Genomic DNA, 11922 nt, shown 5'->3' with positions numbered 1-11922 from the left:
TCATTCCCTCTCCACAGAGAGCTCTGGGATCAGTGGTGCTCCTTGTTTGGGTAGATGTGCTTGATCATCTTATGGTCCTACCTTTGATACTGTTTTTGCAGCCACTGTGATTATGCCTGTACTTACAGCATTGCACAGTTTCAAACAATGTCCCCCTTGCTAAGGGATTCCTGCCTGACTGCCGATGCAGCGCTGTGCTTTGTGCTTCAAGACTGATTGACAAGAAGTTTTAAGTAAAAATGAAGTAGTGGTAATACTTCAGTAACTTCCACTGTACCTAATCCCTGCCATCTGTGCTGGTGGTACCCACCACCAAGTCAAACAAGCTCTCCATGCAGTAATCCCAGGCACGCTTCCTACATTTTCATGCAGATGTGGTGCTTGAAGAGACTTGTAGAGGTCTGTAGGCACGTCCTGTAAATTTTTAGTAGTGCAGCATGAATTTTACCCTGGAACTCCATTCAGAACCATCCTTGCCGTTATGTCTATTTAATGGCCCAGGCAGGCATAGCCCTGTCAGATATAGCATTTACTCATAAGCACAGCCTGATGAAGCTCCTTCGGTATGCAGTACATATGGCAACGTCATTCCCAAGGATAACATTAGCAGGAATAAACACAATGCCAGGTAGAGAAAGATTTGCAGAATCAAGATTTTTAGCTATCAGTCCCACCAACTGACACCAACAGACTGAGTAATTCCATTAAAGTCAACCTGTAGCTGCCAATCCATGGATTTTCTATTGTCAAGTCCTTAGTTTCAGCTTTACTTATAAAGCTGTCTGCCCACACAGAGCTAACTACGGGTGTGGTTTGAGCATCTCTGGGAGCTGTTCAAGTGAAAGAGCTTCATGATAGAGTGGCTGCCCTGAGTATTGCTTGGAGAAGCATTAACAAAAGTGCCATAAACCAGGCTAGAAAAAGCTGTTTCTGTGCATTGCAGGATGTTTACATAGCAATTTTCCCTTCAAAGCATCCCAAATTTTTCAGGTGAAAGCATTCAGTTCAGTAAAGCTTAGCATGATCCAGCTGACAGCCTGTCTAAGGGCTGCTGCTGGAGCTGCTTTCAGTTGCAATTACAAAAACTGCCCAGAGGAAAGAAGGTCCAAGCAAGATGTGTTTCTGCACATTTTTCTGCAAGACTTTTTCTGGAGACCATTTAAAAAAAAAAGTATTGCTGCTATAGTGTCATGGCATTTTTCTGATAATATCTTTGGAGGAGGTAGGAAGGACTGGAATAATGACTGTTCCCTGCAGCTCTTCAGAAAGGATGAAAAGTCAGTAGAGCCTTCACATCTGCAAAATATGACTTCCTTCACTCAACAACCAAAAGGTTTTGGTTTGAACAAAGTGTTTTCGTTTTTAAGCCAAATACTCATTAGCTACGAGAGAGGCAATCTGACTACCTCTCAAATTTGATTCCTTCCAGATATGAAGTTTGAATGGCACTGCAGCTTTTGCTTAGCATCTTCTGCTTTTCGCTCTCATAGCCTGGGAGGTGCAGGGAAGACGACCAGTAAATCCACATGAGTCAGGATACTGTAGTATGAAAAGTAAGCCTTCGTTTAGTCAGCCATTAAAAAAATTATTTCTGCTAAAATTATTGGTTATTATTTCTACTTTTGCCTTCCAGCGTGTAGGCAAATACTGTTTGATATTGACAGCTGTTGTTAAATATTGGAAGTAAAGGGAAACATTGTGACCCAGCACCGGAGAGGGGAGGGCAGGGCTGCCATTCATTTGGATAGAGATGTTTAATCATCAACTACATACTGCACTCTGATCTGTGCAACATCTGACTTCTGATGAGAACAAAAGTTCTGAAAGTTGTTACTGAAAGCAACAAATTGCATAAAGAAATATTCTCATTGAAAGTGCACATTGCAAAGAAGAAAAAACTAAATCAAGATCTAAGCATTCATTTCTCATTGACATCACTGGGAACTGCATATACATGCATCCAGCACAAAATAATTTCGGTAATTAAAATAATTAAAGTTACTTCATTTCGCAGAAATTATATTTCACGTTCAGCTGCAATTCATGGGTTAACACTTTGTGTTATTTTAGCAAAACTGAAAAGCTGGGGTTTCAATGCATCACTAGTGCTTATGTTCAGCTGGAAATGTGCAAGGGTAGGTCTGCTTGTCCCTAATCACTGTCCTTTAAGGTTTGCATTTTAGGTGATCGTTTCATGCACAGAAAGAGGAAAAATGGCTTATTGTCATAAAAATATGCTTCTGCAATGGGCTCTGAAAAGGTAAATCGTTTCCCTCAGAAAAGTCTTACTCCTATAAAAGGCAAAAATCCCCCAGTAAAATCACACTTCTCTCTTAAGATAAAAAACTAAGTAAATTCTCATGTTTTAAATTGCTCCTAGAGCAACATGAAGGAGATATTCTGGTCACATGGGTGCTGTACTAGTGGACAGCCGTAGAAAAGGTTTTCCAATATTCAGAGAGAGAAAAGCAGGGAGTCGCGTCTTCACAGAAGGAACAAGACTCCTGCCAGAGACTGCAGACTGCTTGCTCTTCTGCCTCAAGCCCAAAGCACCTGCCATGGCCTTAGCCGGGTGCCACGTGCCGGCTGTGTCACAGGAGAAAAATAATGACTATGAAGGTCTCCACTTGGGCTATGTTCTTAAACGAAGAGGTCCAGCACAGCAAACTCCAAGTAACCTGTCTGATACAGGTGATTTGCTGTCAACACCTTTGTAATGGGGAATCGAGGAAAGTGATCGCAGCGCCTGGCCCATGGTGTGATGGCTGCTACACAAACAAGTACAATAAACAAGTGAAAGCGGCCGGAACGAGCACTGGAGTGTGGGAGGTCACTGCACGCACAGCCTGGGTGCTCGTGGCAGCCTCCCGCTGGCAGCCCGGCCACCTGCCCACGGAGAGTAGGGACCAAGGCCGCTCCTGCCGCGGCAAAGGCATGTGGGCATCAGCATCTCTACTGACCGAGTATCACTCCTTTCCAAAGTATCTGTAGAGATTATTCCCATTTTAACATCTCTCTTTACTATCTCTTTACATCTTTAATACATCTCAATATATCTGTGGTCGTTTCTGGTTCAAACATAAATTTTTCTTCTTTCCCATGAAGGGAAATTTGGAAAAGTGTCGCTGTGAGATCTCTGTGGGATCCATTATATTTTATTTTGCATAGGTTTAGCACTAACGGCTGTGTCACAGGGACTCCCTTTAAGGCTGACGACAGACTTCTTTTTAACTAGTGACTCTCTAACCAGCCCAGGTTAAGCATTATTCTCAACCTTTTCCACCTCGTATATCCCAAAAAAGATTTTGCAGCCCAGGCTGCCCTCATGATCCCTGTGCAGCCCTGCTCCTTTCAGCATGTGTACACAGGTTTAACCCACTGAAACTTGGTAAACAGCTGTGCTGAAAATGCAGCACATGAAATGAAACGTCCTGGCTTCATTTTAGCACATAATAATATGTTATTATTTACTGAAACAATTTAAGTTGCTCATAATTTACAGATAGCTATGACCCCCTCGTCCTGAAACCTGTCTGTCTGATAGCTTTTCTCCTTGATTCCTTGATTCAGAGATGGAAAGGGGTTGGAGTTGCTCTGAAAGAAGTCCTCCGTGGTGCAAACAGGACTTGAAGACTGAACAGATTTTGTCAACAGTCCTATTCCTTCCATTTAAGCCACATAATCTCCTGGCTTTGTATGAAAATAGACAAGATAACATTGTCATCACTGTCTTTTGTTTTAGATTTTTTTTTTAATTCAGTCTCTGTGAGCTCTGAGATAAGATTTGAACTTTTTAGTTACTGCAAAGAAAACTTCTACATCAGTCCAATTTAGTGTCAAATACTAGAACCACCATTCCTGGGAGGAGAGGGCAAAAAACACACATCAGCTATTACACACAAGAAAATCACATGCTTTAATCATAGTCATGCTTTACATCTACAAATTCACCAACAGACTGAAAATACAATGCAGCCTTTACCAAAAATTTTCTTGAATCATATTTCAGTCCTTTAAAGCAGATACTTGTGGGAATGCAGTTGCTTTGTTCTCCAGTAATTTTTTCCTGCACTTTGCTCTAGGAGTTGTAGTACCACTAAGAACTGAAGCCACACTTAGACTACTTTTAATAAAGTAAATGTGTTACCACATTTCGGTACCGCCTAACACCACTGAGCATTTACTAAACATAAACAGCATGTCATGTGCAAGCCCAGTTAGCAAACACGTCAAGAAAATCTGTCACATCAGGGAGGGTTGAAGCAAGCAACAAGCACAGCTAGGGCCTGACACTGACAAACTCGAAGCAAAAAATTAAAAAAAATTCACTTTCTTGCATTTTGCTTTGCACACAAATCATACTGTAAATAAACTGTGAATACTGGCTATACGTCAGTCACTTCACACCGAGCCTTCTGTGAAAACTCCCCTTTCAGGAATACCTGACAGTCACCTGGGATGTAAAAGGTGATTTCTGGGGAGTCACCATATGTAGTTCTATAAAGACACATCCCGACCAGCAAAGCACACAGGGGGGACAGTTCCTGCATGAACAAGTCAGCTTCCACGGCGTGGTAGAAACTTTCAGTCACTGAGCAAACTTAAAACAATTACTTGAATCTATTCAGCTTCACCTCTCTCAGTGGCATATGCGTACTAGGAACTTAAATCCTGATGATAGTTTTTCTGTGTCTACTGCCTTGGAACATGGAAAAAAATTGAAAAAATTAGTCACTTTGCCTATTTTTGCAAAGCTCGTTCAAAAACCAGCAAGTATTTTTCAGCATGAGTCACTACCCACATCCCTGTTGCAATAATTAGATTGCACATTTTCATTACAAACTCTGACTCCTGTTCCTACTCTTCATCTAGAAGACAAGCAGAAGCCAGCTGTTTTGAGTTTTGTTAGAAAACCATGAAGTTTTCAGATGCAACCATCCACTATGTTTGTTTGCTTGCTTTTTTAAATGAAGGTACACCAAAATCAAAACAACTGGCTATTCAAGCATGGGTTAATCAGCCCATGCTTCAGGTGACACCGTGCAGTCAACTACAGTTGATGGAAGCAAAACAACAATGCTGCCTCCTCTTCCTACTTTTAGGGAGCGAACCTTTGGCAAACCTTATAACCGAGCGCTGTTGCCCTTTTGCCTCTCAAAGCCAGGAAAATGGAAATGGAAAGCGGTACCTGGGGAGAAGCTGGCGTGCTCCCGTGGGTGCTGGCTGCCGCCGGGCTCCCGCTGCCTGCCTTCCCAGGCAGCCCAGCACCTCCGTGGCCACGGCTGCCTGCGCGGGTCAATGTTTTACCAGGCTGCGAGCAGCTCGCTGTCCCACCCTCCCCGCAAACACCCCGTGGGGAAGGCAGCGCCGGGGCCATGGGGGCAGAGCCAGTGCTGAAAAGGTCACCCCTTTCTGCCCGCCCTGTCCTCCGCAGAGAAAACAAAGCACAGAAAAAAGGGGTAACCTGCTAAAAGAGGGGGATGCAGGGAAAGCATGCCACGAAGGAAAAGAAAAAAAGCTACGTAAATGGTGCTATTAATAGACAATTTGTGGCAGGTAAGTCATGATAACCTTTCTCCATATTGTTCTACGGTTGTGTGCAAGCCTAGGCGTGCCTGGCTGAAAGCTGAGAGGGAACGCTTAATTTATGGGAGTACATCAATTTCCAAATAAATCTTCAGCATAAGAGAGCAGTCATTCAAATGGCAGCTAAAACTTCAGAAACCAAAATGACAACAAAAAAACGTGAAACGGCGTGATAAAATAACGCAAAGGCAGCCTAAACACGAAGGCGGAGGAAAGAAATGGCCGAGGCAACCTGCGACGGTTTACCTTGCAGGTAGAAGCTCTGCTCGCGTCTCGGCTGCTCGGGAGCGCCTCAGAGTTAAAGCCCTACCCGCGCCAGCCAGAGCTTTCCCATCCCCAGAAAGTTAACAATTACAAGCAGAGGGCAGCCGAAACGGGCTGGCAGCCGAGCGCGGCGCTGAAAAGGTGCCATTGCCACTCCCCGAGGAGGAAGGGACAGCTGCCGGGCTTGGGAAGGACTTGGAGGCTGCTCGCAACCTGGGACACCCTTCCCGGACCCGGTACACAGACGTGTGCTTGCAGAGGAGCAACGGGAAAATCTAGGCTGTGTTGTGCGTCCTGGTTTTGTGATACTGGTCATGGCCTTTCAGTCCTGGTTTGGGGAAGAGTGACTCGTTTTGCCTAATCTAGGACCCCTGACTTGAGCAGCATGTATTTTAATGCACGTGTTTAAGGAGGAAATCCACATCACCGGCTGCTCTAGCTAGTCAGATTAGCTGTTAAAACCTGCCACGTAGTGTAGCAAGGAGCATGTCCATGTGCTGGGTTTGCTCTTGATCTGGGACTTGTACGGCCTCGCACAGGGATGGGGTTCTCCACGCCCAGTGATGCTGGGCTGAGGGACACCAGCCGAGTCTGGTCGGGTTGGAGAGGCTTTCTCTGCCTGCTGGGCACACGGCAGTGTACTCATGGCTGGCCAGGGGCACAGCCACGTCCAGCTCACCGGCCGGCACGCACGTGTGACAACGGGCTGTGGCTGGACTTGAGCAGATGTGTCACCAAAAGCAGGAGTGCCTTCCCTGAGCCAGGCTTCCTCAGGGGGCTTCCTCAGAGCCCAGGGCAAGCCCGCAAGGGCCAGTGCGTGGCCAGCCACTGGGGCAAGGCGAGCCCTGTGGCTGCAGCCTGTGCTGCATGCCCCGTGCACCCAGCGCACACGGGCCTGCTCTGCTCCCCTGGGTGCCACCATTTGCTGTGGGTACTTTCAGGTGCGGTGTTCCCTTCTGCCCAGCTGCACTCACCTCCCCTCTCCTTTTGCCTGGAAAAGGAGAGGCAGAGGGGAATCTCTCACACATTTGGTATTTAAGGCCACCATGGCGGCAGCCTGTGGCTCCCTCATAGGACAGGCTGTTGGCATGAGAAGGCATATGGACTTTCCTACAGCTGCTAGACACAATCCTGCCGCTGTAGGACAACCTGCAAGACCTGGCAATGCCTTTTGCATAAGCCTTATTAATTCCCAACGTCAGCTCGTATTCTGTCTAGATAACACCCCCCCCCCCCCAGCTGCTTTACAGCATCTGCTCCCAACCTGTGAGGAAGAGTGCTGTGGCAAACACACAGGGGAGAGACCCATCTTCCTCTGCCAGCTGCTCAGGCTTGCAGCAGGACACTTGCCACATCATGTTAGCCTCTCGGTGCCTCGCTGATCCCTCAGCTGTAAGTGGAAATAATAACAACCTGCTATTGCACAGAGCTACTTGGAGTCTCAGCTGTGGCTATCACCTCTGAGATCCCCAGGCAGAAAGAGGGGTCTTATCTGAAAGAGCTTATCTGGACTTAAGACCCTGCCTAACCAGCTCCGGGGGCAGGAACTGCTTGCAGCAGTCTTGCTCCACCTGGTTTCAAGAGCTGCTCCAGACAGGTGGACTAGGTGAGGTCCAGCCATGCTGTTTCTCTGTCCTGCTTGGATAAGGACTCCACTCAAGATCTCTCAGACCTTCCTACCAAAACCTGTTGAGAACAGATCATGCTTCTGTGAAAAGGTCTGCTTTTGGCAACTTGGTGTTTCCCGGCTGGAGAAGCATTTCGGCAGAAGATTCCGGAGGAGCACTGCCCACCCATCTCGATCAGATCTAGATTTTATTACCGTTGCATTTCATGTCATGACACGGCTGGTCCAGTCTCTGGCAAGGTTGGAAATTGAGGCTGCAGTGGTGAGATGTGGAAGTGGATAAGTGGCACGCTGGGACTCGAGTTATGGAGCCAGCTCAAATTCAGTTCACCTGACAGTGTAGACAAAGTCACTGCCTGTTATGGGAAGGCTGTGCAAATACTCACTTTTCCATGGTGCTAAGACATCTGCGATGCATGTTAGCACAGCACAGGCCTAAGAGGTCAAATTGTATGTAGTATTGACCCACTGAGACCAAAGGACTTCAGAGAAACTCAGTTATCTGTCATAACTGCCAGGGTGAGCTACCACAGAAAAATGATGGCTCTATAGTACAGCTGAAGTTGTATCATGTCACCCTGGACAAATAGAACGGTGGACAATTTGATGGGTCTTCCCACCAAATCTGCCCTTGTAAAGAAGCTGATATAACTGTTGCGCAGGCAATAAGAAAAAAAAATATCTTCCCTACATACCTCTGTATAACTACCACCTTGTGAAAACGCAGTCTTCCACGCACACAAGCTTGTGCAACCTTTCCTCTGGTTTTCAGAGATTAACCTCTGAATGAAAATCCTCCAAAACCAATAAGTTTTACCTTTCTTCGTAAGAAACTGATACCACTAGTAATTTTATAGGGTGTTACATCTGAAAGCAAGTTGTAAACATGAGTAACTGGATTAAATGCTGCTGTGAGGCATTTCCTTGAAGTGTTGATGCCTTTAGCTCTTCAACAGGCTGGGGTAGGCTGAGATAAAATAATTTCCCAAAAGTCATGCAGCAAGACAGCACCACACCTGCAGTCAGCTCTGCAGGTATTGTTGCCTGTGTTCCTGAAATGAGCACGGTCGGCTTCTGACCAACCCGAGTTTAACATGCTTCTCCTTATTTTCCTCTCTCAGAGATGAGGTTTTCACAACTGAGGGCTCAGAGAGAGGCAGATGCTTCTCAGGAGGCCAAGTCTGCCCCTGTGTCATCTGGTCCAAAGTTCTCCACACCACGCTTTCACAGATAACCGGGAGTGGGTTTCTGATTAATGCACCGCTGACAGGAGAGGCTGCGACCCGCGGAAACTTGGCGTTTCAGTCTCTTCTCAGCGCGCAACCTTTGCCACAGAGCACAGGTTTCAAGGGCAACGTAACACTTGCGTATTTACCTACTGCAAATGGAGGAGGTGCTGGGTCGTACCGCACACAGACTCTAAAGTCAAACGTTAATATAGTACAGACACCATATAACTTCAGGCTGGCTTGGGAGCAAGTAAAGTAGAAGATATGGATATTAAAAGTGAAAAAGCACCTAAAATTCACAGGGTTTTGGGCAAAGCACTTTCAGTGAAACACCAATTTACTTACAAAGTGTTAGCAGCCCTAAAGATAAATAGATCAAACAACAAAGCTGAAATGTGGCGATCAGGTAACAGAAGGGGAAATTTCTGTGAGTCTTAAGTGGGGTTTAATTTTGTTCCAGTTCTCTTTCAACAGATGCATTTGTATTTCATCCTGCATGGCAACACTTGCTTTGGAAAACAGTACAGGCAGATCCAGAGGGGCTACTGTGGAGGCTTTGAAAACTTCATATTCCCAGTAAAGAACCTGCTGTATCTGAGCACACGGTGCTGTCAGGAATATGTTCAGACCCATTCCTAAGGAGCGTGTCGAAACCACCTTCCCAGGAAATACTGGAGCAGCACCGATCCCCTCCAACGGGAGCTACGTCCCCTCCTCGGGAGCAGAAGGACTAGCAACTACCTGCTGCAAAAGAAACAGGTGGGAGGGGAAGAATTATTGCTGTGAGCCGTGGAAGATCTTTATCATACAAGAAAATAGTATCATACAAGCAGAGAAGTGGTGAATTGAGAGGGCTCGTCAGCAGTGGCCTGAAGGTGGCACACATGAGGACACCTCTCCAGCTGTGGCTTTGGCTCCATGTCTGGGCTCTCTGAAATCATACCTGGCCGTGCAGTCCAAGAGCCCTGTCATACCTACTCACCCCTTTGGTCCATAATTTAGTAACTTGTGCTGAGATTTCAGAGCAAAATGCCCTGTAGATCATCGACTGTAAAATGAATCCTGAGCACTGGACAGACAAAGTACTCCTCCAGATGATAAGAGGAAAGAGATAGCACGGGAACTATTTACAAAATGCTTCTGCTAGCTGATCCCAGAGCTGTTTTGCTAGTGGTTTCACTGGCAGAGTTTCAGTCATCACTATTCCCTTGGAGGGAACAGACTTTGCAAAATACATGAGATGTAAGAAAACTTGCTCACGATTCACAGAGAAACTGAATGTTGATGGGGAAGAATATTTGCAAGCAGCTTCTGTAGAGATGATTTGTTTAACACCTGGCTAGCAAAGAATGGGCAACACAGGTAGAAAATCATATAATGCCAAGCTAGAAAACTCCCTAAAAAAAAAAGGGCTTTGTTCAAAAAACAAACTACCCTGTCCCACCTTTCTTGTTCACTCCTTGATTTGCAGCTTTTTTTCAAAAACAGTATTTCAAAACCTTGTCATCCAAAGCTTTCAGGGGGAAATGCCTGTCTTGTCTTTATCTGTCTTTTGTATGACTGCACCATGCTAGTGATTTAGCAACTTCACACTGCAGACAAATATTTCAAAATATTCCCTTCTTCATAGCTGTTCAACCGCTTTTACATGTATTGCTGCATTGCATGATGCCACCCACAGTTGCGCTTAGGAAAGGATCGTGTTGGAAACGCGATGGTTTAAAATCACAGATGTGCATTCCCCATGGGTTTGAGTTTAGTGCAAAAGTCCCTCAGCTAAGCTGCTCCTGGGATTTCCCTGACGGGGCAATTACTGAACAGGGTGAATCTCAGGCTCGGGCTTCGATGCTGCTGGTTTAGTCAGGATCCTCACAGGACAGTCGGGGGTCTGTGTGGTTTGGGTGTTTGAGCAATGTTCCCATCGTGTCCCTGGTCCCTTGTGTCCACCTGTGCAGACGGGGAGCGGAGGAGCAAACCGGCCAGCTGGCAGTGGTCTGGGGGGAGATGCCTCCAGGAGCACCCACGGCACCAGGAGTGCCTGGCCGGCACATCTGCTCCGTCCCACCGTGGGCGCACCTAACAGCGTCCAGAGCATGTCGGGGAGCGCGACAGAAAGCTACCCCGGCGAAGCTGGAGAGCTTTTCAGCAGCAGGGGAAAATTCTTATTACTTCAGGGGGAAAAACAGAGTGCGTTGAACCGTATTTTAGAAGAACACACCTCTCACTTAGGCACCAAAATAATCCTGAGCCAAAAATGGAGCCCCATAGATTACGTGGGCACAGGTGTCGCAAGAGGAGTTGCAAGGAGCGGAGTGATTTTATAAATCAGACCCTTGCCCAGGGCGGCTGGGGTGGCAGCCGCTGCCCCTCAGGCTGCGCTCAGGCGCTGCGAACGCCAGCCCAGGACATGGGGCTCGCCCAGGGCCACGCCACCCGCAGCGGCCGAGCAGGCTCCGCAAGGAGATCCTGGCAGCAGGAGCCCTTTGCCACACAAAGGTGAAGGACGGACGCGAAGGATAGGTAGAAAAAAGCATTTCAGGGCTAAAGCATTTATAGGTTTCTCTGACTGTTGTTTACAAAATGTAAAAGAACGTGAAAAATTAAACAATCCTAATATCAAGATAGTTTTTTTACTAATATTCTCCTTTAAAGGGAGAGATTTATTCCACTTACATTTTAGTTGAGACAGTTTTAATGACTTGGTTAAATACAAGTATTATGTATATGAATTAAATAATTATAAGACACAGCTTGGTACATGACTTTTTCCCCCCCTGTAGTTCCTTTAAGTTAAGAATAAAATTGTTTATTTTATACAGGAGAGTACTTGTATCAAAATCTATGGGCTGTCTGCCTATCTCTACCTATACCTCTGTCTATTTATCTATTATCTTTCTTTCTATCAAGACACATCAGAGTTAAAATGCTTTGGGAGACTGGTTACATGGAGCTGTAAAAAGTAAGAATTTCTAACAAAAGAGAATAAATGTGTTGCTAACAATGCCTTGATTCTACTTCCTTGGACTTTAACATTGGAACTGCAACTAACCTGTAGCCATTTTAGCAATGAGCAGTCTTAGCACCATCCTTAGTGCCTTATGTTAAATTTGGGCAGCTATTTGCCATCTCATTCAGTGCCTAACTTTTGATGACATGAAACATCTTCATCAGACACCACACGTGCAGCTAGTTGCTTTGAATGAACCCCAGGAGATA

Source organism: Phaethon aethereus (genome assembly GCF_964289735.1).
Source record: "Phaethon aethereus genome assembly, chromosome: 4".
NCBI lineage: Eukaryota > Metazoa > Chordata > Aves > Phaethontiformes > Phaethontidae > Phaethon > Phaethon aethereus.
Note: the sequence above shows the minus strand (reverse complement) of the source record.